Genomic DNA, 26,910 nt, shown 5'->3' with positions numbered 1-26,910 from the left:
TATAGGACTGCATAAATTTGTCAAAATTCATCAAATTAGACTTAAAATTGATAAGTCTTATTGTATATAAATTATACTTCAATAGAGGGATTAAATTTTTTCTTACACTTTTTAATATACCAAATTTTCATAAGTACATATTATTTTAATAGGCAGAAACAAATTAGACTTAAAAAGGTCATATTAGCTGTTAAATAGCTTTGATATACAAATGCTTTGGTTGAGATTTACCTTCCCATACATTCTAACTGGGCTCATTTGCCTCACACTGAGCATCCTGAGTCACTCCTGCCAAGATGCCTGGGTCACCATCTTGGTCAAAGTAAGGACTCCCCCCCCCCTTTCTGTGAAGGCATTCCCAGATGGTACAGACCTTCAGAGACAGCCATGTTTTTCCTCATAAATCCATGACACCCACTGCTAAATCTAAAGCCATTTGCTCATTCTGAAAGCCTAGTTTTTATCAGGGTCTTAATACTAGCAGACTTCTACCAGTTGCATGGTTATCTTTTTCAATTCTTGTAAAGTCAAAGCAAAAGCATCCTTTACACCCAAACAAGCAGAACAGAAATATAAAGGTCCAATAAGCCTTTCTGTAAAACCCATAAGGAAAGAAAAATCAGCATCAAATCTGCTCCTATTATACTAGCTTTCTTGTTAGTTCTCAAACATGCCTAGAATATACCTACCTCAGGGCCTTTGCACTTGCCATTCTCTCTGCTCCATACACTCTATCCCCTTGGCTCACTCTCTTACCTCCTTCAGCTCTTTATGCAAATGTAACTTCTTTAATGAGGTCTTCCTTAGCTACCCCATCTGAAAGTGCCATACCTCCCTGTCCACACTCCCTTATACAACCCTGCTTTCTCTTTAGCACTTACCATCACCATCTAACATACTATATGTTTTCTTATTTGTCTTATTTTTTGTATCCCTCATCCTGACCCCACCAGAAAACAAAGTCCATAAAATCAGAGATTTCTGACTGCTCTGTTCACTGCTAAATCTCCAAAGTCCAGAACACCAGCACAGAGTAGTTACTTCACAGGATGTGCCTCAAGTCACTACTGCGTCATGAAAACCTGCACACAGATCAACAGAGGACTCAAAAGGCACCCATGGCAATTATCCAAACCCACACTAATCATAGAGTGAGTACAATTATTAAAATGAGGCATGCAACACACTTTACCAAATATATTCTGAGCACTGACTGGTGTTAATTTTGCATTTATAATTCCCCATCTATCAAGTCTGCATTAACTGGGGAGTATAAATGAAGGACCCTGCACATGAACACTCATCTGGGACCTGGTAATATGGAAACATTTCATGTAAACAAAGCTTAAGCTCTTAATGTAATGACAATCAATCTCCTGGAAAATTCTGTCTTGCGGAAAATCAGGCAAGAAAAGAATGGTCATTCAAGAATAAACTTTAAAAATGTGGCCCCCGGGCACTTGACTGGCTGAATTGGTGTAGAGCAGGACTCTTGATCTCAGGGTTGTAAATTCACGCCCCACACTGGGTTTAGAGCTTACTTAAAAAAAATGTAGGCTCAAGAAGATTAAAATTCTATCATAGCTTAAAACAAATATACTAACTAGCATTCAGAAATTATGTGTTGGTATGGAGTTCACATCCCAAACACCCAAGGTTTTCAGGTTGCAAAGTTATCATTAAAAGATAATTATCCTGGGGCGCCTGGGTGGCTCAGTCAGTTCAGTATCTGCCTTCAGCTCAGGTCACGATCCCCGAGTCTGATCCCCGAGTCCCTGGATCGAGCCCTGCATCAGGCTCCCTGCTCAGTGGGGAGTCTGCTTCTCCCTCTGCCTGCCGCTCCCCTTGCTTGTGTTCTTTCTCTCAAATAAATAAAATCTTTAGAAAAAATAAAAAATAAAAAATAACTATCCCCATCTTTTGCAGGCAAAGCAAAGAAAGGCCATGGGTTGGTTTGAGTCTCTGCTGAAGGCCTCCTTCAGCAACACTGGTGGGTCTGCCATCCAGCTTTAAATGAGTTGTCTTAGCAAGACAATGCAGAAGGAAAATCATTCCTCACATGACCTGGACTTACCAGGAAGCTGGGGTAACAGATGAGCCATTAATTCCTGGTAACAAAATGAACATACAAAAAGGAGTTTTAGCAAAATAAAGCCAGGAAGGAAGAGGAAAGCTACCAATGTTTGCCTTGTGGGAGGCACCAAGGATAAGGGCTGACCAGACTGACCCATCTGGGTACAGGGCATCAAACTCCCACCAGCGTGCCACAGAGTTTAAGCCCCATCAGGACATCTCCCCCTCCACCTTTTTAAAAAAGCCTTGATTTTTAAGTACTCTATACACCCGATGTGGGGCTCAAACTCATAACTCTGAGATCAAGAGTCACACACTCCACCAACTAAGCCAGCCAGGCACGCCCCACCCCCATCAAGACATCTCTTACACCCCACTGTGAAAGTACTTACTCCCATGTCTAGCAATAAAAGAGTGCATGACAGACTATCAGGATATTATGATAAGTTTGCTTATCAATTTTATGATTTTTAAACAATTTGAGAAAATGCTTACGATATCCTTTTTTAAGTGAAAGAAGATATAAAATTGTATAATCTGTATTGTCTGAACTAGGTCCAAAGAATTACAAAGGAAAAGACTAGCAAAAAGTACCAGCTATGCCACTGAATCATGTACTTAAAAATGGTTAAAATGATAAATTTTATGTTATGTATATTTTACTACACACAAAAAAACTAAAAACAAAGTACCAGCTACTCACAGGGGTCATGGCTGCCTGCCCCCTTCCAAAGCCCTGTAGTCACTGAATTAAAAATGTTGAATGCCTTGAAGTCTCCCAGATCACCTATGAAAGAAACTTGATACAGGTTTCCCAAATTTGACAACAATCCTAAAAATTTACGTGGCATAGATGAATTGTGAAGCTTAAATAAAGTGTTCTAAGTTGTCAATAATAGAAAGCAGATGGGCATCAGCCTAGGGGAGCAACTGTGTGTCCTTTCTATAGAAACAGTAGAACAGGGGCGCCTGGGTGGCTCAGATGGTTAAGCGTCTGCCTTCGGCTCAGGTCATGATCCCAGGGTCCTGGGATCAAGTCCCACATCCGGCTCTCTGCTCAGCGGGGGGCCTGCTTCTCCCCCTCCCTCTGCTCATATTCTCTCTCTCTGTATCTCTGTCTCGAATGAATAAATAAAAAAAACCTTAAAAAAAAAAAAAAGAAACAGTAGAACATTGCTGTCACAGAAGAGGCAGTCAAAACGCCACCCCAAAATGTAGGGGGAAAAGGTACTGCAGGTTGTAGTATTTGTCTGCTTTTTGAAATGTGAACTTCTGATTTCTTTTTTCAATCTAAACAAATATTCACTTTCTTACCTACTTGTTTTCATCATTGTAAATTCTTCTGTTTAAAGATGGCAGTTATAATTATATATTTATAAATTATACATATTTATATTATATAAACTTCAGACAGCACAAAACCTAGATCTGCCCTGTACCAAGTGGTAAGACTGTTATCCCTTCTCTCTGAGTTGGCTAAATGTCCCAAACTTCTTGAAATATTCTCAAACTCAGAGCATATGTTACCTTTATAATAGGGAGGGAAAATATTCGGGGGAAAAATAAAAGAATTCACTGAGACTAAAACAGGAAGGTTTTAGGCTCATCCACAAAAAAGCATTGCCCTAGCCTACACTGTGTGCTCAGAACTCCACTCCATGATGGAGAACCTGGAAGGTGGACCACATGTAAACAAGTGAGGATAACAACCCAAACCCACCCTGCCCTTAAGACATGTACAAGGCACTGGAAGACCAGAGGAGGAAGTGACCAACTCCTCAAGCTTCAGTGACAATGGGATACAACCATGCCAGGGACTAGAGGCCAGAGCAGCCATTTACGGAGCAGTTAGTCTATTCTGTAACACCCATGCTCTTACAATAGCCCTCTGGAGTAGACACCATGATTATCTCCCTCACAGATGGATGTACTCAGGTGCCAGGAGGTCACCATAAAAGGTAGCCCTCACTACAGAAAACAGGTGCCTGAGATGAAAGAGTTACTGCTAAGAATGGCTGGAATCACAGTCCTAACCTCAAAGGCGCTGCAGCCTGGCTGGCTGGCAGGGGGTCTGACCGCCCGCCCCCATGCCAAAGCAGCAGAGCCAGAGACCAGACACAGAAGCTCTGCATCGATTTGACACAGATGCCTGTGGTCCAACACTGGGTGTTCATTTTCTCCCTCATTAACATTTTATTCTAGTTTTAATAAAGGAAAAGCTCTTAAGTTGTAGGTGAAATTATTTCATTAAAGCCACAATAACGCAGATCCTTCCCCCAACGCTGAGGGACAAATAAAACGCCAGATTCTGTTCCAAAAATCCAGACAAGCTTTTCTGTAAGGGAAATAGCAGCCTCTCAGATGCTTCTCCTCTCTAGAACCACCAGCATGACCACACTGCCCGATCTCTCTGCCTCGGATCAGATTTCTGGAATGAAAGACTAGTGGGTCCCAAGATGGAAGGAAATGAGAAGGAGCTTTCAGCCTATCTAGTGGTATGTTCATCAGAGTTACATTGCTAGAATTACAAAGTTTTAGCAACTTAAAAAGCTTTTTCTAGGGACGTCTGGGTGGCTATTGGTCAAACCTAAGTCCTGAGCCCACCCCTGGGGCCAGTGGGTGGAGTTGGCCCAACCAGCACTTACAAGGACTAATCAGGCTTATTATCACAGAAGGAGAGAAGCCCCCGGAGAAAAAGGACTAACAAAAAAACTGTGTGTCCTTTCTATAGAAACATTAGAACATTGCTGTCACAATGGGATATTGTGTCTGAGTATAGATAGAGATGTCTGAGTGGCATCTCTAAATGCCTTTGTTTTCTAGGTACCCCTACTGTTAATAATTCCTTCGATTAGAAACTGGTTTGATTCTTGGGACACCTGGGTGGCTCAGTTGGTTAAGCGTCTGCCTTTGGCTCAGGTCATGATCCCAGCGTCCTGGGATTGAGTCCTGCATCGGGCTCCTTGATCAGCAGGGAGCCTGCTTCTCCTTCTGCCTGCCGCTCCCCCCGAATGTGCGCGCTCTCTCTCTCTGACAAATTAAATCTTTAAAAAAAAGCTTTTTCTAGCTAAAACTGTAGTGCCACTCCTTCAAGGAAATTGAAATTATTAATTCTAAGGTATCACATGTCCTCTTTATCAGAATATCACATTTTCTTATAAAGAACTAAATGTATTTCATACACAAAGAATTTTCAGTCCTCCTTAAAAAGCCCATTACCCCTCTTTCAAGGGCAATTCTCCATTTCCAGTCTCCTCCTTGGTGCAGTCTATGACTCCCACCACCCTGTAGGAAACATACACAACTGAACCATACAGAAGTGACTGCCTCACACTGCAGCTGAAATTGCCGTGAGGTCTCAATTTGAGGGACTTTCCTACCTTGAGTCACGGTTCTCCCTTGTGCCAACAAGTAATGGTTCATTCATTGGCTTTAGGCAAGATTATATGCTCTCTGCATGTAGTCAATGTTTACCCCTACTCATCTCCCAGCTGGCTCCCAAACCAGATGAGACATATGAACTCATCCTCTTAAACACAGGGAGCCAAAAATGATTCAGTCCTCATGGGCAGCCACAGAATCCAGGCAGCCCTGACCTGCCTAGGCCAGCACCCCAAGTGCTGTACCTGCTGATGGAGGGATCAAGGTGTGTCCTGCACTGCACCAGGTCCTGTGTCCAGGGTGCGCAATTTCCTCCAGGGCCTTGCAAAATCTCACTCGGGTAAATATTCTCCTCAAGGGTCTGCGAAGTGGCCCAGGTCACAGCACCAATCTGGAAGTTTTTGTTTTTGTTTTTTTTAAGATTTTATTTATTTATTTGACAGAGAGAGAGACAGCGAGAGAAGGAACACAAGCAAGGGGAGTGAGAGAGAAGCAGGCTTCCTGCAGTGCAGGGAGCCCAATGCGGGGCTCGATCCCAGGACCCTGGAAACCTTTTTTTTTTTTTTTAAAGATTTATTTATTTGAGAGAGAGAAAGAGTGCGGGGGTGGGGGGAGAAGGGGAAGTCTCAAACAGTCTTGAGCCCAACGCCGGGAGCCCAATGCTGGGCTCAATCCTAGGATCCTAAGATCATGACCTGAGCCAAAACCAAGAGTAGGATGCTCAATCGACTGAGCCACCCAGGCGTCCCCCAATCTGGCAGCTTTTATCACAAACCACTCTGCAAACAGTCAGTGTTCCTCCACGACCAGCCAGAAAAGAATGAGATACGCGTGTGAGAAAATTCCTGACACCGGCACAGGTCACAACACTATGCCATTTGCCAGTCATCCTCCAGAAATCCTGAGATTTCTTTCCAAAATAAAGCATAGCAAAATATTTACAAATTTCGAGGAAATCAAGTTCAAACACAGCCACAGTTCTGAAGCAAATCAGACGCTGACTCCTTCAGAATCACCCAGCTTGTGAGAAGGGCAGTGACTTCAGTCACTCAAGAGCACATCTAAGGACTGGGAAGGAAGGCCAATGGGGCACTTGCACTTTTGACATCTTACCTCTTTGTTCCCTTTCTTTGGCTCTATACAAAGAGCCTCCAGTAGTTTTAAAGTAAAAACACTCTTTTAAGAGTGAGATGAATCATTCCTGGAAGAGAAGTAGCCTGTCCCCTCCTTTGCCAGCCCTCACCTGCCCTAGACCTGCCGGCCACATCTATCAGTATTTCAGAGCCCAGAGTCTGTCAGCTGCCACCTGGCACCTCTGCAAGGTCCACTCTTCCAAATGCTCCAGGACCCTGCATCTGAGGCTTACAGTCCTCCCCTGGCCTCCCAAGGGACGTGCAGCATCCCAATCAACCCACAGGTCCTGACATGCAACCCTGGGAAGGTGTTGCTGTGTCTGTCCCATAAGGCCTAGCACAGGTACCAACAAAGGGCAGGGGCAGCTCAAAGGACATGGGGAAAAGACACTTGTATTTCCATATTCTCTGATAAGTACACAGAGCAAGAAAAACCCAAACAATTAGCAGGGAGTTGGCAACCAACTTCACTCTCTCTCCTCCAGAAGCACTCACCTCAGAGAACAGACACTGTTCATGGAAGGACACCTTTCACTGCTTTACATGAGTAGAGCATAAAAGCAGAAAACTTGAAAATGTTCATTAAGAACTGACTAATTTAGGAACACTGAATCTTCAGCAATGTGCAATTAAATGGTTTAGTAGTGGTGTATGTTTTTCCTGTCAGGTTGTTCAAGCTCATAAAAATATACCTTCGGTGGTCAAATACACTATATCCACCCTTCCTCTTCCTTTGTTGGGTAACTCCAGGCAATCCCTCAAGGGAACAGTCTGTTTCTGTTTAGCATGAGAACCAACAGGTGCTGGTCCACACACCTCCACAGAGCACACTGTAAAAGAAGCTCAAGCGAGACCTCTACAGAGATTTAGCATCACTTCTTGCTCATGAGAGGGGAGCAATGAGCTAAGGTGCAATCCACAGACACCACGTTTCAAGCACATTAAACAAATGGGCATCAGAGTGAAAGCTGGCAGGCTTGGAGCTAGGTTAATCCTAAGACAAATGTTGCTGCAGCCTTAGCAATGACGCCAAAGTTGTATAGGCCTGGGATCTCAATCCCAGATAAAAAGGCAGGGAGAAGGGTTACAGCAAAAATTCATTATCTAGAGTTAGTCTTACACTTGTAAAACAAAAATAATCTACTATTCTTATAAAATAAGCTTTGAAGGGAGATGCAAGATTTTTATGTTCCCCAAGACAGTAAGACGGGACTCGCACAGTCCATGGGGCCTCTCATTTCTGAGTGTGCAGCTGGGGATAGAAAAGCCTGGAGAAGAAACAGCAGCACCAGCCAAGGGTTCTGTCTTCCTGGTTTCTAACATATCCTACTTCATTAAAAGAAATATTTTAATCTTCCTTAGGCTTGGGATTGGATACTCAATTTCTAAAACACGTATGAGTGTCCCAAGTAAGATAAATGGATGGATACGTAGAGAGAATACTACTAAATGATCTCCCATTTTGATCCATTATGACTTTCAGTTAAATACATTCACAAGAAGAGTTAAAATGAGCCAACAAACCCAGCAGTGCAAAGAATTTTGTGAATTCTCTACAATAGAAAGCAAACAGAAGAGGCCCAAGAGGCCCAGACTGACTCCAGCTATCCCACGGAGTTTATGACAGCAGGTACTGGAACTCCACCTCCAAGCCACAAGGGTTTCAAAAACAACCCAAAGCCTGAAACCCTTTAGTCCAGAGTGGGATGAGATCATCCTGGGAATGAAAAGAACACAGGTGAAAGACCTAGCAGAGTGAGGGTCCCATGAGCAGCTACTGGAGCTGTTATTTCTATCTTCCCGTGGGCAGGGGGCTGTAGGTGCTAACCATATAACTTCAGGAACAGCTACATTTCACGAACATTTAAAATCAAATCAAGGTACAACTTTTCTGTTTAACCATTTGTTTGTTTAACCATGTGTTTTGCTACCTGTTCTGACCTAGAGACCATATTTAGGAGCTATCATCCTCCCAAACATTTTGATCTTAACTAAGTGGCATCTTAGTGGCATGAAATACAAAAACTCTTTCTTGTTACCAGAATATTAACTTTTAGCCACCATATACTGATAATGCTGGTGCATCACCATAGCTTAATCCTTACTTGCAGGACTGAGTTAGTGTAATTTCAATTAGAAGAGAACCCTATTTATGAAAATTTACACTAAAAACAAATACACAGGGGCGCCTGGGTGGCTCAGTCGGTTAGGCGTCTGCCTTCTGCTCAGGTCATGATCCCAGGGTCCTGGGATCAAGCCCCGCATCAGGCTCCCTGATCAGTGGGAAGCCTGCTTCTCCCTCTCCCATTCCCCCTGCTTGTGTTCTCTCTTTCGCTGTCTCTCTGTCAAATAAATAAATAAAATCTTTAAAAAAAACAAAAAACCAAATATACAATCTTGAAAAAGACTGGAGAAAATGTCTATAAACAGAAAAATGAATCCAAGGTGCATCTGAGCTGGATGTGGACTACAGACAGTCATGTCCAACAAAGTCTTTCTGGGTAAGATGTCCTCATTTCCCCTCCAACCTTCCATGGAAAATGGCAAAATGGTAATGTGCTACAGCCTCCCCGGGCCCAAGCCAACTACCTCTGGGGCAGACCACCACAAGAAACAGCAGGAAGAGCTTGCTTCCTCCCTCCATCCTCAGGGCTTAACCAAGTGTAGTGGTGGCCTTTAAAACAGGTCAAAGTGAGGAGACTTTCAGGAAGATTGAAGGACCAGTGGGGAGGGGAGCTATACTGGGGATGAGGGATACAGGATTCCTTTTGGGATGCATTATATGGTATGTGAACTATAGCTCAGTGAAGCTGTTATATAGAAAAAAAAAATCAACACAGTAACAGAGTAACAGGGTCACACTGAAGAGACCACAACCAGCTCGGGGTAGAGGGTCCAGTGATAATATCACATCTCCACCACTAAGAGGGGAAGATGAAGTGCTCAGGAGGAAAGCACCTCCAAATGTGGCTATGAGAAGAGCAAAGATGCACGCAGACAAATTGGAACAGAACTAATTCTCAAAATATGTGGGTAAAGAAGTCTAACTTCTAAAGGAATACATTGTTTTAGATAACTAAATGTGTATGTGCAATTAAAAATAATAAATATTGTAGGAAAGTCAACTTCCAAGTACATCTCTCTAAGTTTATACACTTTTAAATTGTATCAAAAAATTCTTTTAAATCTCTCCAGCAAATTCTGGCCTGCCTTGTCCTGGGGTATACATGGTGCTTTACCTCCTCTTGGTGCCTGTCTTCATCTATAAACCAGGCATGGTACAGTTTTACAGACGTGTTCTGAGGCAGAAACAAGAGTAAAACATCTAGCCTCCTGCCTGGGTGTCCTCTGCCCTACAGCTCCTCCAAAGAGTCCACTGGGAGATGGAGGTCACAGGAGGGAGCCGACAGTACGAGGGGATAAAGGCATACTAAGCTTGCGCTCCTGGAAGGAGAGTGAAGAGAGAAGGCTTCAATGGCAGGCAGAGGAACAGAGTGCCACGGGACAACCTGCCTAGCCTTTAAAAAAAAAAAACAGATCTTTAAACTGGTTACAAGTATGATAAAATGACCACCATTATTAGTTTGGGGTCTCTTCCTCCTGCAGATTTTCTTCCACACACTTTTCTATTCTTTACATAAACAGGATCAGGCTGTACGTGTTGTTTTGCTTTTCTCCGCCCAGGAAAATCAGCTTTATTTTTCTCACCTTTTTAAAAAAATTGTGATGAAATATACACAACATACAATTTACCTTTTTAAGATATTTTGGGGCATACAATTCAGTGGCACTGAGTACATTCACAGTGTTGTGCAACAGTCACCACCACCCATCTCCACAACTTTTTCATCTTCCCAAACTGAAACTGTGTACCCATTAAATAATAACTGCCCAGTCTCCCTACCCCCAAGCCATTGGCAACCACCACTCAACTTTCTGTCTCTATGAATTGGACTACTCTGGTTTCTCATACAAGTAGGATCATTCAACATTTGTTCTGTTTTGCCACTTTTCCCCACTAAACTATATGCCTTAGCCATATCTCTGTCTATACAAAATTCCTTTCAAAGGCAGCATATTATTCACACATAATGTGTTTTTAACTTCCCTACTGACACTAGTTTATTACAATAATAATGCAATGAGTGTCCTTGTAGCCGTCTTTGCACTCTTGTGGAAGTATTTCTGAAGGAAAATTCCTTAGAAGTAGAAGAATTGCTGGAACAGAGCATAGAGGTTGCACCCACTGTTTCACTCTTCCCTGTAATGCCTGTGAGCCACCAAGGATTGTGGAGCAGGGTGGTGACATTTTCCGTAGGGAAAATTAACCAGGCAGAGAGGAAAAGGAAAACCTGGCTTCACAGATGCCCAGCAATCTCTACTGCAATGCCACGGGTAGGACAGTGGCAGCAGGACCCAGCATCTACTGGGGTCTTCTGTCTACATTCTTACTTAAGGAGCAAACAAAGAGATACAATTCTTATACACATTAGAAGCATATGTGAAAAAGGAGGTTTGAGAGAAGAAAAAATTTTAAGCTTCTTAAGAAAAACTGTGAGTGCTCAGAAAGCTCTCAAGCTACTTACTCTGTTACATGTTATACCACAGCCATGTTTCAGGTAACTTGTGGGCTCCTGAATTTAGAATCTGGTTATTTGAAGATGTCAAAACCAAAGGTGAAAGAGGAGGAGGCAACACTGCCTCCGCAGTCCCGAGCCTGGGAGTTTGCAGGAGGAAGGAGATGATAGCAAGAGCGCCCCCAACAGAGCTGCAACCTCTAGGAGGCCATGAGGATCAAGACCAAGCTGGCCTCTCCAGCCTCTCCCAGAATGGGCTTCCTTCTCTCAAGGGTCTCTCCTCCTTCATCCCTGGGGCGGGAGGTGGGAAAGAGTCCTGACAGCTCTTAGGCTCTGGGGCCCCCAAGACACGAGGGCTGCCTTCTCCAGACACCTGTCCCACCTGGAATGACCTCCCACACTCAGTGACACACTCGGCAGGGCACAAATTCTCCTGCCTTCTTCAATGTACCCAGAGAGCCTGGTGCCCAGCCCCCACAGGGAATTAAGGAAGGAAGGGGGGAGAGTAGAGAAATAGGATTTGGTAGGTGGCTAGGTGTACCACACTGTTCTTAACCCTTCAAGGAGTAACTGACCCCCTGGAAAATCTGAGACATCTCTGGGCCTCTCCTGAAAAACGCACCTCTCACTGAACTCTACAGACTGGGGTGCGGGCACCTGTGGACCCTATCTTCAGAACCCAATACAGGGAACCAAATTAGAGGGATGAGTCAGATACTGAGCCTTCCCACGTCAGAACAAGGATGTTTGGTTCATGAAGTCAGAAACAGCTCAGAAGACACTGAGTTGAGCTACAGACACTTAAATATAAGGGGATGGTCAAGCACTCAAGAAACATTCAGCAGATAGTTGGGAGCAATGGGATTGAAGCTTGAGTGAACCTACCCTGCAAACAGATTTGGGGGTTACCTATAAAGGGAAGACAGAAGACACTCTAAGAAACACTGCGTCAGGGCCCCCATAGGTGTGAACTGCCTGTGAGCAGAGGGTGCAAGGTCAGTGTGAGAGGAGGAGGTCTGTAAAGATACAAAGAGGCAGAACATCTACACCCTCCTGGAAGTCACGGTCTCTCCTCCCAGTTTCACATGGAAAATCTAGGGCTCTTAGTTTTTGGACTACACAATACAGAGGGAAGAGGAGGGTCTTGCACTGTGTGGCCCTTTAGGTCCCTGACAGACCTCAGAGTTCATAGTTTGGGGCTCAGTTATGAGTGAGCCTTGGCAAAGCCTTCACAACGTCTTCATTGAAAAGATACACAGGAGCGACCCCTTCAAACCCAGCCACCATAGTCAAAAGGTATCAAGCAAAGGAAGTGATCAGCAAAAGCCAGCATATGGGAAATCCTAAAGGATAAATGACAGCTGCTTCAACAAAACAATTACAATGAGCCTATATAAATTTAAGAAACAAAAGAGATACCTCAATCAAATGCAATGTGCAGACCTTATTTGGATCCTGATACAAACAAATCAACTATAAAAAAAATTATAGGAAAATCAGAGACATTTGACCATAACCAGATATTTAGGTGGGAAAAAAAGGTATTATCATTGGTTTTTAGGCAGACTAATGGTATTGTAGATACAACGGGCAGCTCAATGAAATACTTACGGAAAAAAAATACATCCTGGGGCTATGCCACCTAAAAAATTCGGGTTTTGTTTGTTTGTTTTTAAGATGGGGGGAGACAGGCAGTGAAGTGAAACAAGATCAACTAGGGGTTGGTAACTCCAACTGGTGATGGATGACAGACCCAAACCAACTGTTCATCAGCTTAGGAGACTGTCTTTTCCTTCAAACTCTGAGGTGGAGCGTAAATTCAATTTCTGGGGAAAAGGACCTTTTCTTGCTACCAGAATATATTGCAAAATATCATACTACTTATTACTTTTATTACTCGGTATTCAAATAGACAAAAATATAATTATTTAAGAAACAAAAACATGCTCTAAAATGTAATCACACAAGAGAAATCATCTGCTTACCTTCCACTGTATAAAAATGTGTTCAATTTGTTAGGGCGATTATCTCACTAGGTAAAATAACTTCACTTAAAGGGAAAATTCTTCCCCGGAGCATCCTCTTTATGAACCAAACAATGGAAAATTTTCACCTCAGCAAGCTGGCCTCTGGGGCTCAGGCTCAACCCTGTTGCCTAGATACCAGTGACATCTCTTCTGTGCTTACGAAGGCTCTAGCACCCGTCTGCAAGGGAGATGAGCTAAGGTTCAATCCGCAGTTGCTCCTTCCTTCCTTCCACATTCCACTGCTCGGACACACACAGGGATGGTGTACAGTGTACTGGTCTGTCACTTGTGAAGCTCCAAACACAAAAGAATTCTATTACATCTGCTAAAGTGGTTTTTACAATTATATCAACTCTGGTGCTGGTTCTCGTGCACTTGATTTCTAACAATTCCTGTGAATTCTACTCTAAAGTTACAAAGCAAATAAATCAGTTGGAATAACAGTTAACAGTTCAACTGACTTTTTCTCCAAAGAAAAAGTTACTAAGAGATCAACTGGCTTTTTATTTTTTATTTATTTTTTTTACGATTATTTATTTGAGAGAGAGAGTGAGTGAGAAAGAGAGAACCCAAGTGGGGAGGGGCAGAGGGAGAGGGAGAAGCAGACTCCCCACTGAGCGGGGAGCCCAATGGATGAGATGATGCAGGGCTCGTTCCAGGGACTCCAGGATATTGACCTGAGCCGAAAGCAGATGCTTAACAGACTGAGCCACCCAGGCGCCTCTTAACTGGCTTTTTATATGAAATATGATAAAGTATTCATTTTGCTGGCTTCTAATTCTGAAAGCGGCTAAAATTAAAACAGTACCACCACCACCCTGAAACTTCTCTTTAAATACTTAACACCAGGTTACAGGATGCAATTACGCAAACTCCACAGCAGCAACCGATGTAAATAAGCATCTGAGTTCACTTAAAATGTAACCCTGCTAAAAATGCAAATACTGCAAATATTTTAAATACTAGAGTTCATCAAATTACTGTAATCATGGCGCTTTATAAAAAAAAAATTCATAGAACTGGTGAACTGGAACATTTTTCTTAACGCTTTTCAAAAGTTTCAGTATTTTTTCTTAAAACTATTATTTCCTAAGATTTTATTTTATTCTTGTTTCACGTAAATTTTACTACCAAAATGTTTCATTCCAAGCAGTAACTAGTCCTGTATCTAAGAGCACTAGGTTTTACTGTTTTCTACATTTTGTTTTCACAACGTTTGGACTCATTTTTCTGCTAGTGCAGCTTCCTTAACATAGGAACATAGGAAACCGATTAATACAAATCATTAGGATGGGAGGCAAAAGCAGTCTTGAAGCAAAGAGGAAAGAAATGAAAGCTCCACCCACGGTGAAGCTTACCACTATTAAAGAAGCCGTCCTCTGATCCATTTTAGGACTTTTTTGGATAATAAGATGTGCAGATTGCCTCACCAGACACCAGCTGACTGACAGGCCCAACTGGCATTCAACGCTCAAAATGGCTGCACGTCTGCCGGCCCCAGGTAAACAGCACCTGAGGCGGTGGGCTGGCTCCTCCAGCCAAAGACTCAAGGAGAACCCCCCCCCCCAAATAACCCAGGAGCCCATGGACTCCGCTGTCTTGGGAAGCAATGACCCAGGAGATCTTTCCCCCACAAAGACCTGGAGAAACCTTCTCAATGACCGGAGGGAGATCCTGCACCGCCAAGATACCCGGGAGACCCCCCTCGATGACCAGAGAAGATTCTGCCCCTCAAAATCAGGGGAGATATTCTCCCCCCAGTAACCTGAAGAAATAATGCCTCTCTCAAATGACCGGGGGATATCCGGCCCCATGAAGACCCGGGGAGATCTCCCCGCCCCCAGGACCGCAGGGGAGCCCCTCCCCAAGTAACCCGGGGACAACCCTAATGACCAGAGACCTCACCCCCGAAAGGCCCGGAGACACCCTCCTCCAAATCTACCGGGGCGGCAGAACCATAGGCTGGACAAGGCGGGCGTTACCTGCGACCTCAGCCCGTCCCGCGGTGCTTCCGTCCTATTGTTTCTCTCCCATCAAGATGGCGGCGGCCGCGCCGAGCCCCGCCCCCCGCGCCTCGCTCCCGGAGCTCCTCGCTATTGGCTCGCACCGGGAGCCAGGCTCGTGGACTGGGCCGCCCGAAAAGCGCTGTTGCTAGGGCGCCGGGATCCCTGGCAGCGGCTTCCGTGAGGGGCGGGGCACGGAGCGGGGCCAGGGATGGGGCGGGGCCTTGCCTGCCTTCCAGGGGGAGGATGGCCAGGGAGGTCAGGTGGGTGGTTGGGTGGACAGATGGGCTTTGGGCGTTTGGGTGCAATGAGGAGGGATCCCTGGGTGAACGGATGGCTCAACCAACTGTCCCATTTTTCCAGAGTCCGAGGGGTTTCCCGGGATGTGGACTTTTCAAGGCTAACATTGAGGCAGTCTGCAGCAAACTGGGAATTTCGTCACCCTAGCAGATGGATGGACAGAGGACTAGATGGGGATGGATGGAAAGATGGACAAGAGAGTGACTGTAGACGGTGAGTAAAGGAGTGGTTATATGCACAGGTGGATAGATGACTAGATGTAGAGGTGTGGACAGTCTTCTGGGGACTGGTGGATGAACCTGTGTCCAATCTAGGTCCTACCAACCTCCACACTGCAGTGCTTGTCTGAGACTCATTTGTCCTGGGTCCTATGGGTTGGCCAGAAGAGCTCCCACCTGAGTGGATGTCAGTGAGAAATTCGAGGGAAGAGGGAGGTGCCACTGAGAGTGGACAGAGCCTCCTACCTGATCTCTGCTTTCTGTAAAGGAGGCCAGAATGGCAGCCCCGTGCTGCATGTGCACTGGGGGTTTGCAGAGGTGTGGATTCATGCATATGCTTACTCATTCAACAGGTATTTATTGAGCACCCACACTCTGTGCTGGAAATATAGCAGTAAACAGAAACAGTTAAAAAGAGGGGGGAGGGGGTGCTGCCTTTATGAGAGTGGGCAGAAAAGACTTCCTGTGACCAGCTGATCTCTCCTCTCCTGGAAGCACCTTCCCCGTGTGTTTCAGGCCTCTACACCCTCATGCTTCTCGCCTCACTGGTTCTTCCTCTTTGCCTCCTCTCTCTGTCTACATTCTCTCTCTCATAACCTTATCCAGGTTTGTGGCTTCAAATTCCACCTACACGTCCATCACTCCCAGAGGTGTATGTCCAGTCCAGACAACTTACTGAGTGCCAGACTCAATGCCCAGCTGTAAACTAGGCATCTGCACTGACTTCCACTTGGCATCTCAAACTCAACTTGTGCCACCCTCACTCTGGCTCATCCCCCAAATGCACTCTACCTCACCTCCCCCAGCTCAAAAGGATGGCTGCTCAGTCCTTTCTATTGCTCAGTCCAAACACCTCTTGACTGCTTTCCCACTTACATTCAAGAAGTTCTGTTCCTTCCATTGCATCATCTACCCAGAATGAGAGCACCTTTTGCCAGGTGCATGGCTTCTACCCAGTCCAAGCCACCACCTTCTCTCCCGAAGGGCAATGTCACAGCCACCTCCCTCCCAGTCTCCTGCAGCAGCCCTTGCCACCTTCAGTCCATTCTCCACACATCAGCCTGTGAATACATAAATCAGAATCCTTCATGCCCTGCTCAGATTCCTGCAGTAGCCCCTCCACAAGGAAGAGTCAGAGTTGGCAGGGACCCTATGATTCCCCATTGCCTCTCTGACTACATGTCCTCTGTTTATCTCCAGCCCCATTGCTCAGCAGCCTGAATTTTCTCACAGATCACACCCTGTGCACTCTCCTGGCTCAGGGGTTGGGCTCCAGTTGTTCCCATACCTGCAATGCACTTTCCACGGATTTCCAAAGGACTGTACCCTAATGCCCTCAAAGCCCCTCATTTCAGACTGCAACCTGAACCTTTCAGCCAGCACATGGGATCACCTTTATCCCTTTACCCTGCTCTACTTTTTTTCATAGCAGTCACCTTTCTTATGGAGGCATTTATTATCCTTATATGGCATTGCCTGGCTTCCTCCACTAGAGTAAGAGCCCTGTGAGGTGAGAATCTCTCTATTTTAGTCATGGATAGATCCTGAGCACCTCAAATACCAATAAACTCCAGAAATACCTGCTGGCTGACTGAATAAGAAGGATTCCACGTGGTATTAAGTGATAAGGGCTATGGAAAAAAATTAAAATGGGGCAGTGGAAGATTGGGGCAGAATGAGAGTATCCCGGATCAAGGCTAGCCCTGGGTCAGGCCCAAAGGCCCCCACACCCAGCAGGATTGCTAGGAAGCCCAACCCAGCTTCTGCTCCTCTTCCCTGTCTGTAGCCACAGAATAAAAAGAACCCAACAGGCACCAGTCATTCAAACCCTCATAGGTAAGTACTGCCCTGCCTTCCTCTGCCCACCCGCTCTCCCATTCCAATACTCCTATGTGTGGGGTTGAGACTGGAGAGGGCAGGGTCTCCCTGGGGAAGACATTAATTCACTCTTATATTTCTTCCATAAGTACTGACCTGTGCTAGACCCTGGGTACATAGCAAGAATGGACACAGCAAGAATTTGAATGATTTATAGAGTCCTTGCCCCACAGTGAGGAGTGTGGGGAAGTAAAGGATGAATATAACAGTAAAATAAACAACTTAAGGGGCACCTGGGTGGCTTAGACAGTTAAATGTCTGCCTTCGGCTCAGGTCATGATCTCAAGGTCCTGGGATTGGGCCCTGCTTAGAGCTCCCTGCTCAGCAAGGAGTCTGCTTCTCCCTCTCCCTCTGCCCCACCCCTCCACTAGTGCTCTCTCTTTCTCTCTCTCTCAAATAAATAAAAATCTTTTTTTTTTAAGATTTTATTTATTTATTTGAGAGAGAAAGAGAGAGAGCATGAGAGGGGAGAGGGTCAGAGGGAGAAGTAGACACCCTGCCGAGCAGGGAGCCCGATGTGGGACTCTGGGATCATGACCTGAGCCGAAGGCAGTCGCTTAACCAGTGAGCCACCCAGGCACCCTAAATAAAAATCTTTTTTAAAAAAACCTTAATTATGGGCAGTGTAAATAATGGAGAAAAGGAACCAGGATGATGTGCAGAGTATGTTGTTTACATCCAAGGCAGCAGGAAAGGTTTATCTGAGAAGGGGGCATCTGAGCTAAGATGAACCTAGAGGCATGGCTGAGCAGGAAAAGATCTAAGAGAAGCCATTCCTGAAAGAAAGCATAGCAAGTGCAAAGACCCCCAAGGACAGAGCAAGTTTGACATGTTGGAGGAATATGAAGAAGGTGCTTGGGTCTAATGGAAGAAATAGCTCAGAGCTCAATGGAAAGCTCAAAGACATGAAGGAAAGACCAGAGATCTGGAGACCAAATCCAGGAATCCTGATGTGCAACCAGGAGTTCCAGAGGGAGAAATGGGGATGGATGAAATAGAGGCATGAAGCAAATGAATTACAGAAGAAAACTTTTCTGACATGAAGAAAAACCTGTGTCTGCAGATGGGACGTACTGACCTCATTCCGAGGCAGTATGGAATGGAAAGATGATAGTAAATTCTTAAACTCCAAGGAGAAAGAGAACATTGTACAAACTCACAGATAGAACAAGTTACCTACCAAGGAGGAAGGGCCAACTGGCCTTAAACTCTCCCCCATAACATAGGTAAATTTTCTGCTACCTATACACAGTAAAGGGTCAGTCCTCATGCCTAGAGGGGGGAGGTAGCCATTAATGGAATGGAAAAAAGTATGTAGAATTTCCAAATTACCAAGGGAAAAAATGAAATGAATGACATCTTAGAGAGAGAAAAGGGGAAAGTAGGTAGTTGGTAGTTTCATATAGTTCAATTGGATAAAAAGATAAAATCACAAAGTAAAAAATAATAAACATAAAAGAATTATGGAATGGCAAACATTTTTGTCATACTAAATAAGGATACCCTGATCCCCCATTAAAAACCTAGAGACTGGGTTAGAAAGATAAAAAAAAAAAAAAGATACATACTCTTTATAACAAAGATACATGAAACCACAAGAAAAGGAAAAAAAGACTGAAAATAAGGAGTTGGCAGAGAGAAAGATCAGGCCAGCACAAACTAGAAGACAGCAGGAGTAGCTACATGACACCAGAGAAGGTAGGATTTAAGGTGGTAGGCATTGAGAAAAATAAAGAGGGTCATTATCTAACAAAAGGCACAGTTCACGAAAAAAATAAAAAATGTAAAATAATCATAGGCCAACATACACCAGATATTAAAACCACTTTTTGTTTCAATCAGGAGCTAGACAGGATTGGTATCAACACTATTATCATTACACAATGCTTTAGAGTTCTAGCAAATGTAGTAAGACAAGAAAATAAAATGTTATAAATACTGAAAAGACCGAGATTGCACTATCTTTTTAATGTAATGAATGGAAATCTAGAAAATCCAAAGGACTTTCTTGAAAACTACAATTAATAAGAGAAAATGTTAAGTGATAAATACAAGAAAATATATTAAAAATTCACTATAGGGGTGCCTGGCACAGTTGGTTAAGCGTCCGACTCTTGATCTCAGCTCAGGTTGTGATCTTAGGGTCATGAGATCGAGCCCCACATCGGGCTCTGTGCTCCACATGGAGTCTGCTTGGGATTCTCTCTCCCTCTCCCTCTGCCCCTCCCACTTGTGCTTTCTCTGTCTCAAATAAATAAATAAATTAAAAAAAAATAAAAATAAAAATTTACTACAGGGGTGCCTGGGGGACTCAATCAGTTAAGCATCTGACTTGATCTCAGCTCAGGTCTTGATTTCAGGGTCATGAGTTCAGGTCCCACGCTGGGTTCCACACTGGGTGTGGAGCCTACTTAAACTCTTTTTTAATTTACTACAAATAACGCCCTAGAAATCAATAAAAATGAGAAAAATATTCAATTAACAATAACAGAACTATAAAATATTTGGGAATAATTTATTATGAAAGGTATAGGAATTGTACTGAGTGGGAAATTTCCTATAGGAAATCATACTAGAAGTCTGAGAGGGAATGGGGTCAGGATTCATACATCACTTGAGACTGGACACTTGCCATCCTGGACAAAATCTGGATTTATTAGCAAAGGTGAAGAAGACAACGGATTGGGAGGCAACCCACAGAACCTCACAACATGAAAAAATGGTCAAGTATATCAGAAGGCAAGGGATGTAAATCAGAGTGAAAATAAAACAATGGCAAAACTATGGAGAGAGTAAAAAGATGAGTGATTGCCAGGGATTTGAGGAAGAGAGATGAATAGGTGGAACACAGGATTTTTTAGGGTAGTGAAACTGTTCTATATAATACTCTAATGGTGGATATATGTCATTATACATTTGTCAAAACCCATAGAATGTACAACAAAAAGAATGAACTCTGGGTAAACTCTGGACTTTGGTTTATAATGGGTCAACATTGGTTCATTGATTATAACAAACATACCACACTGATATGGGATGGTGAGGGAGGCTGTGTGTTGGGGCAGGGAGGGGATATATGGGAACGCTCTATGCTTTCCACTCAATTTTGCTGTGAACCTAAAACCACTCTTCTTTTAAAAAACTATTAATTTTTTTAAAAAAAGAGAAATGAGCTGTCACTTTATATTTAGTAGACCAGCAAATGTTAAAAAGAGCTGCACCAAATCTTGCTTTCCAGGATGTAAGGAAAACATTAAACATTAAAACAAAACATTATTGACAAAGGTAAGATTGGTTAGAGCTTTTTTGGAAAGCAATTTGGCAAACTCCAGTAGAATAAAAATGAATACTTTTGGACCCTATAGTCCCAAACTTTGGATTCTCACCTATAGAAATAAGAGCACTGGATGTGAGCTATATGGTCAGGGATATTTATTCCTACGTCACGTATAGTGGGAAAAAAAATTGCAAAGTGATGGCCCATCCACAAGGCCCAGGTTAGAGACATTCTGGTACGTCCACACTGTTCTGGCTATTATGCTGTGTAAAAAAATTACCTCAATTTAGTGGCTTAAAACAGTAACATTTATTTTGCTCACAAATGTGCCATTTGAGCAAGATTCAGGGGCTGCATCAGTCTGGGCAACTTGAAAGCTGGGGCTGCGATCACGGGAAGATCCCTCACTTGACGCATGTTTAATGCTGGCTGTCAGCTGAGGCAGGAACACACACATTGGCCTCCATGTGCCCTGGGCTTCCTCACAACATGGTGGCAAGGTTCCAAGGATGATTGTCCCAAGAGAGGAAGGCAGGTTGGAAGCTGTATTACCTTTCGAACCCAGACTCCGAAGTCACAGCGTCATTTCTGCCTCATTCTGTCATTAGAAGCAAAGTCACTGAGGCCGGGATGTATGTTCAAGGAGAGGGAAATTAGACTCCACCTTTTGTGGGAGGAGGATCAAAAAATTGGGGGACAGGTTTTATGTCACCATCGAAAAGGAGGAATTGGAATACCACCACCTGAATTGGAGGGCCTGCAACAAGTTGAGACGAGTGAGAAAGATGCAGAAAAGTGTGTACAAAATGATCTCGTGTACAACAAAGAAAAACCACTCTGTGTAAACGTACATTTGATACCTTGTACAACATGGGTTTGAACTCCACTTATTTGCATATTTCCCCATAAATACAGTACAGTACTGTGTATGGATTTTCTCTTCCTTATGATTTTCTTTCCTCTCTAGCTTACTTTATTGTAAGAATACAGTATATAATACATATAACATACAGAACAGGTTAATTGACTGTTTATGTTATTGGTAAGACTTCCAATCAACAGCAGGCTATTACGTTTTTGAGGAGTCAAAAGTTATACATGGATTTTCGACTGTGCAGAGGGTTCACATCCCTAACCCCTGTGTCATTCAAGGGCTATATTATTGTATATATATATCCCTATACACACACACACACACACACACACACATATATATATATAGCCCCAGAGGGGTTATATATATTGAATGACACAGGGGTTATATATATATTATATATATATATATATATCCCTTGAACGACACAGGGGTTAGGGATGCAATATATATATGGGATATAATATATATACAACGATTATGTAAGCAAGGAGAAACATAGGAACATGTATCTTTTTTTTAAGATTTTGTTTATTTATTTTAGAGAGCACGAGCAGGGGGAGGGGCAGAGAGGCAGAGCGAGGAGAGAATCTCAAACTGACTCCCCGCTGAGTGCAGAGCCCTACCCAGGGATTGATCCCAAGACCCTGAGATTATGACCTGAGCCAAACCAAGAGTCGGACACTTAATGGAATGAGCCACCCAGGTGCCCCAGGGAATATGTATCTTGTAACGATGGTTTTCCAGAGAGCGATGGTGATAAAAGGGAGGGGCAGGGGTAAACAAAAGAGGAAAAGATAAAGATAAAGATTGTGCTAAAACCCAGAAGTTAGGATGATTCTCCCTTATGCATCTAATTACAGGTGTTTATATCACTGTATGAAGAAAGTGGTTACCTATCTATTTATCTGTTGTTGTGTTGCTGTTTTTAAGTCAGCTCTACACCCAGTGTGGGGCTTGAACTCCTAACCTTCAGATCAAGAGTCACAGGCTCCACCAACTGAGCCAGCCAGGTGCCCCAAGAAAGTGGTTTTTCAGAGAGGCGTGTTTAGGTGGTGACGATCAAGAAACTTACCTTAGAACCTTAGAACTCAGGACGGGGGCGGGGGGGGGGGGGAGGACCGGCTGCAGAAACCCAGAGACACTGTAGGGCGTCAGCAGTGTCCTTCACCTGGGCTGTGTTTTGTGAGTGTTCGGCCTGTGAGAAATCATTGAGCAGAATGTCTTTGTTTTGTGCATCTTTCTGTATTCATTATATTCCACACTTTGAAAAAAATTTTAAATTAAAAACAAAACAAAACAAAAGCAAAGCAAACTTCGCAGAAGGTTCCCAGTGGGTGGAGTGAAGAGATGGGAGAGGGATCCCAGCCCAGACCACTGGACCCTCGGCCCAGCGCAGTGTCCCGGATGGAGGTATAAATCTGGAGGGAGCAGCATGGAGAGAACACCCAAAGCCATGCTTCTGACAAATCTCCCAGGGTGGGGAGCGAAGTGGAGCCCTGGGACACTCCAACATTTAACTGTAATCTGGGTTAAAGCTGGCAACAGAGCTGAGAAGAAAACCCAGAGAACTAGATGTTCCTGAGAAGGTGGTCCTTGAAGCAGGAGAGAGGAGTCCACCATGGTGACTTCAGCTGGCTCCAAGGACCGCAGGGGTGAGCTGTGGCCAGAACGGGAGGCGAGGAGGCAACTGCAGGGAAGTCTCAAGGCTTTTGCCATGAAAGGAGAACAGTGGGCCAAGAATTACAGGGGGACACGGGGAGCAGAGGAGGAGCCCGGGGCTTCTGGCCCATGTTTCTGTTTTAATGAGGTGAGGCCATCGCTGAGGGGGGCTGAGGTACAAAAGGTTAGAGGATCGGCCAAGCGCCAGGCAGCAAGCATTGCAAGGGGCCTGCAGATGAGGGGTGGCAGGAGGTGCTGAGCAGAGACCTCGCCTCAGAGATGTAAGTAGCCAGGCCCCAGGCAGGCATCAGCCAGGGTGAAGAGGTTGTCCAAAAGTGGAGGGAGTGAGAGTTGGACCAGAAGGTGGAGGCAGCCTTTCTGTGCTGAAGATCCCAGTTGGGGATCCCTTCGATCCTCCCACACAGCCCTGGCCTGGGATTGAGGAAGGAAGAGCTCCTCTCTGCCAGGGCCGGGGCCAGGGGTAGGTCCGGGAGGGCGTGCATGGGCAGAGCTGTCCTGGGCTTAGTGGTCTATCAGAAACCCCTTCCCTGCCTGTTTCTTAAATCAAGCTGGCCTTTCTCGCTCCACTCCACCCCCTCGGGCCCACGGCTCCCAAGGGTTGATGGGCAGTTCCCAGTCCAGAACACAATGTTCCCACCAGGACAGGGCAGGACCCAGGTCCCCCACCACCCAAGACCCTCCCCTGAATCCACAGCCCTGGAAAGTGGGCCACATGGGGAGGGGCTGGTTGCAAGTCATTCCTGATTTGTTGTTGTTGTTGTTACAGAACAAAGGCAGGAAAATCACCAAGAAAAGGATCCCACAGGGCCGGGGTGGAGGCGGCTCCCAGCACATCGTTCTGGACGCACACCCTGTCCCCACTGCGTCCAGGACGCGAAGAGCCCAGAAGGACACTGAGAAATTCCCATCGTGCTGGAAGCCTGCCTGGTCTCCGTGAGCCCCGCTCTGGCACGCTCCATGGACCTTTGCCTCACTCTGTAAACCTGGCCCTGGACCAGTTCCCAGGTGCAAAGCTAGCCCTCCTGGGGCATAAAACTAGCTTTATCCGTTTACCAGGTCTGAGAATAACTCACATAGGTTTTCAGTTGTGAGGCCAGTTCTCTGTCACAGAGTGGGGCCTGCTTTTGCTATGAGCCAGGGATGCCCAGCTTAAAGTGAGCCTAAGGGGAGAGACCATACCAGCCACGGAACCCCAGCGTCCCACGGAACCCCAGCCTCCTCCCGTGGTTGGGCCTTGGCCCAGCCCAGGCAGGTGAAGGGCTGGACTGGAACTCCACTGGGCCAACGCACATGGGCAAAGCCAAGGGCACCGGAGTGGACGCCCTCCCATAAGCCTGCTTCCTTCTTTACAGAGGAGCAAGCCAAGGTACTGGAGGGTCTCCAACTCAGTCTCATCTCACCAGCCTCAGCCCAGAGCTGCCAGCCCAGTGGAACCATCTTGAGTTCTGAGGTAGGGGCAGTGTCCTGACGTGGGGGCCTGGGGGTCACATGCTTTCTGTGGCCCAGCTCTGTCTTGGTTTGAAAGCAGTCTGCCTTCCAGAGCCGCCAACGCTGCCCCTCATCTGGGGTCCTATGAGCCTGTGTGCAGCCTCATTTCTCATCCTGGCCATGGGCTCTGGGACAGGACGCCAGGAGTCCAACGTGGCTCATGTGCTGTTCCAACTTGTCGGGAGTTGATGTACCTCTGCCCCAAAGGCCTCTGCCCTGACCGTCCTGCAGATCCAAGCCTCAGCTTCAGGTCCCCCAGTCCTCCAGCTGCCCAGGCTGGGCTTGTGACAGGCATGGGAGAGTGTGCTGCGGGTGGCCCTGCATGCCTAGGCCTTTCTTTTTCAGAATGAAAATGTCCAGTTTGGGGGCACCTGGGGGGGCTTAGTCAGTTAAGGGTCTGCCTTCGGCTCAGGTCATGATCCCAGGGTCCTGGGATCAAGCCCCAAGTTGGGCTCTCTGCTCAGTGGGGAGTCTGCTTCTCCCTCTCCCTCTCCCCCACCCCGCTTGTGCTCTCTCTCTCTTGCTCTGCTCTCTCACCAGTAAATAAAATTTTTTTAAAAATAAATAAATAAGGGGAAAAGAAGAAAAAGAAAATGTCCAGTTTAACTATGCTTGGATGTTATGCTGGAAAGCGCTGTTTTGCTTATCTGGTGGGTCTAGACTTTAGCTCTTCCTTTTTACCAGTTTACTAAGAAAAAACCAACTGTATACCCCTGCCTCCTCATTCTGGGAGCTGGAGGACCTGGCCAGGAAGGAGATTGCTGGATCCTGGCTTCCAGCAGCATACACAGTGACTTGTGACCCTTGGCTCAGTGCAATTCTGCAGAGGGAGGAAGTGGTGGGCCGATGGCCAAGAAGGCCACGGAGATTTGGCTGGTACTATTTCAACTGTGTACCCCAAGAGCTGACCGCCCAATGCCCATTCTTCTGCCTGTCAGGATGGACTGATTGGTGGGGTCAGGTCCTGCTGGCTTTCCTAGTGTCTGGGGTAGCTCCTTTGGTTTCACATTCCAGCCTGGCCAGCCTCCTGCCCTGCAGTCTACAAATGGGCTGGGCGCTGCTTGACTTCATGTACTTAAAGACAAGCCATTTGGGGTGCCTGGGTGGCTCAGTCGATTAGGCGTCTGCCTTCAGCTCAGGTCATGGTGCCAGAGTCCTGGGATCAAGCTCCATGTCAGGCTTCCTGCTCAGCCAGGAGCCTGCTTCTCCCTCTCCCTCTGCCCCTCCCCAGCCTGTGCTCTCTCTCTCACAAATACATAAATGAAATCTTTAAAAAAAAAAGACAAGCCAGTTAACTGGGTTTTTATTTATTTATTTATTTATTTATTTATTTATTTATTTATTTGATGGAGAGAGAGACAGCGAGAGAGGGAACACAAGCAGGGGGAGTGGGAGAGGGAGAAGCAGGCTTCCCGCGGAGAAGGGAGCCCGATGTGGGGCTCGATCCCAGGAGCCTGGGATCATGACCTGAGCCGAAGGCAGACGCTTAACGACTGAGCCACCCAGGCGCCCCCAGTTAACTGGTTTTATAGAAGAGAAAGTAGTGCTCACAGGATCAAGAATTTTGGTTGGGAAAAGTCAAAGAGGAAGGGGTAGAAACGTCACACAGAAGAGACAAACTTTCAGAAAAGTTTGATTTTTGAGCCCATGACGTCACAAAACGTAACCTAGACCCAAAACCCATCTCTGGCCAAGTTTCATCATGATGTTTAGGATGACTAGGATGAAGGTGACAATTTTTGAGACGTCCCTACCTGGAGAGAGTCTCCTTCAAACCTCAACTTTAGTCTTTCTCCCTTTATAGTGCCCCAGATGCTTGTGTAACCAGAATTGTGCGATGTAGGCTAGGGCAGGGAGGGACAGTGCACGCTGTGTCCAAACCACTCACTTTACGGAGAGGCACTGGCGGCTCTGAAGGAGAAGGGCAGCATGACCAAGGGCAACAATGAGGCATTGGGAGCGTGATCATCCTTGAAATAGGAGACCAGGGCTGCTGTC

The 26,910-nt window shown here is 45.4% G+C and overlaps 1 protein-coding gene across 2 annotated transcripts in view; it reads right to left on the bottom strand.

The window, feature by feature from the left end:
* The window catches only part of IP6K2 (inositol hexakisphosphate kinase 2), a 29,308-nt gene extending 13,998 nt beyond the window's left edge, over positions 1–15,310 (bottom strand). Inside the window, exon 1 of one of the 2 annotated variants that reach the window (XM_036079678.2) lies at positions 15,174–15,310. The gene's annotated coding sequence lies outside the window, so the exon portion shown is untranslated. Of the gene's footprint in view, positions 1–15,096; positions 15,122–15,173 lie in introns of those variants that run through there. The other variant, XM_036079685.2, reaches the window with a different exon arrangement.
* Positions 15,311–26,910: the final 11,600 nt, after the last annotated feature.

The sequence above is a fragment of the Halichoerus grypus genome, chromosome 1 (genome assembly GCF_964656455.1).
Source record: "Halichoerus grypus chromosome 1, mHalGry1.hap1.1, whole genome shotgun sequence".
NCBI lineage: Eukaryota > Metazoa > Chordata > Mammalia > Carnivora > Phocidae > Halichoerus > Halichoerus grypus.
The sequence above is the reverse complement of the archived record's forward strand: the minus strand, read 5'-3'. Positions and strand labels throughout refer to the sequence as shown.